This window comes from Macrobrachium nipponense, chromosome 3 (assembly GCF_015104395.2).
Source record: "Macrobrachium nipponense isolate FS-2020 chromosome 3, ASM1510439v2, whole genome shotgun sequence".
Classification (NCBI taxonomy): Eukaryota; Metazoa; Arthropoda; class Malacostraca; order Decapoda; family Palaemonidae; genus Macrobrachium; species Macrobrachium nipponense.
The window spans coordinates 85,895,163-85,897,460 of NC_087202.1; positions in this window are offsets into that span (position 1 = coordinate 85,895,163).

Below are 2,298 nucleotides of genomic sequence, written 5' to 3' on the forward strand. Positions count from 1 at the left end.
TATAATGTCATTCCGTCCATATCTACAGCTTTAATTTTAATGTCATTCTGTCCATGTCTACAACCTTAATTATAGTGTCATTCTGTCCATATCTACAACCTTAATTATAATGTCATTCTGTCCATAACTACAACCTTAATTTTAATGTCATTCTGTCCATATCTACAACCTTCATTTTAATGTCTATTCTGTGCCATATCTACAGCTTAATTATAAAGTCATTCTTGTCCATAACTTATCAAGTCTTCATTTTAATGTCATTCTTGTCCATATCTAACAAGCTTTAATTAATTAAATTACAAGGTCACTTCTGTCCATATCTACAACCTTCATTCTTTGTTCTTTGGTTTTCTCTGGTCTGGAATGTTTGTATGCCAAGTCTCCTCCATAAGTTTGGCATCCTCTTTTCTTTAAAAGGGAATGATTAGATATGTGGAATGTTAGTATAAGCACTTATCATTAATGTCATGAAATATCTGTAAAGCACAACAATGAAAGTCACAAAAAGAGTGACATCGTAATATGGAGTAAAAAACAGTGTTCGTTGAAATATTTCATGATCTAAGACTCCCCGAGTACAAGTGAAAGGAGGAAGCTCAAGAATCTGAAACACTGGTTAAGCCTTTCAAGGGAATACAGAGTAAGGTAGAGCATTCTGCTCTCAAATACTTAAGACTTGAATGGCGTGAGAGTCGAGTTAATTCGATTGACCATCTGGTTTGCGACGTCCACAAAGTATACACGCGCGGCGCGCGCCCACACACACAAACACACACACACACACACACACACACACATATATATGTGTGTGTGTGTGTGTGTGTGTGTGTGTGTGTGTGTGTTGTTCGTTTATCTGGTCACAGAATGCTAATCTAACCTTTTAATGCTAAGTATTCACTGAATACGAAATGACTGTTAATTCTCAAAATGGAAATCAGCTACATTTCGTTGCAGTAACCAAGCACCAGAGTCAATATATTTTTGCGTCGTGTTTTCCTTTGCCAGAATATATGTCTCACTGTTAGAAACATACTTGCATATTATTCATTTTGTTACAGGGGAAGAACGGCTTCTCATATGCTAATTTTGTCATGAATTATGTCTGCTTGAGCGGAATCGCATGTATATTTCACCTTCCAAATTTTTTATGGTTTTTTTTTAATAGCGGACCATGAACTATGGTATGGATTCATTTGGATATTCGTAATGATGAGAAGTGGAGTATAGATATTAATGATGAGAAGTGGAGTATAGATATTAATGATGAGAAGTGGAGTATAGATATTAATGATGAGAAGTGGAGTATAGATATTAATGATGAGAAGTGGAGCATAGATATTAAATAGTCACAAAAGTATGCATTAACTTTCATTCCTGTCTCGAGAGGATATATGACAACAAAGGATTAATAAGGCCTTGAATAGGAATGCTTAGCGGTTCCAAGGATTATCTTCAGGTGACCGTGACGTCATCATGAAACCGGGTCATCTTTTTTATTAGTTTAATTATTGCATCATACTCATAAAATATCTGTTTCGGTGCTGCAATAGTTGAACGGGGATTCCATTGCCCGTAGACTATCTGCGTCACACACAAAGCTAATGTCACGTGCATATGCTTCGCGTTGTGTAGTAGGGTCGTTATCACTGAATTGAGTGGTGACATTCAATTGATAGTTTATTTTCAATCTATGCTTATCACTCCATTGGCTTTCGGGGATATCGTTTTGATGCTAAGGATGTTGCAAGTTTCGTTGGGACGTTTTTCCTACCTGGACTATTATATCCTACACAGCCTTCCTCACTGATGTCATTTTTTTATGATTCGCGATTCCAGTCTTTCGTAGATAAGCCGAACGATGAATTTCACACACGAACGAGCTCGATGGATCGCGCTGGAACCCGGCGCTGCTTTCTCCACTACCCTCCCGATCCCCTTCCTATCTTGCCCCCACTCGGGGTGGACAAACATGTTTTCATGAGAAGAGTCGGTGTCTCCCCAACCCTCCCATTCTCCTACCTATCCCGGCCCCACTCGCGACGGATAAACGGGTTTTCATGCGGAGGGTGGGTGGGTGTCTCCCTTACCCTCCAATTCTCATACCTACCCATCTACACGAGGGGCAGACAAACAGTTTTCATGAGCCCCCTCCATTCTCCTATCTACCCAACCCCACCCGGGCGGAAAACACAGGTTTGAATGAGAAGGGCGGATGTCCCCCCTACCCTCCCATTCCCCTGCCTATCCTACACGGGGCTGACAAACCGGTTTGCAGGGGTGGGTGGCTGTGGCATGCTC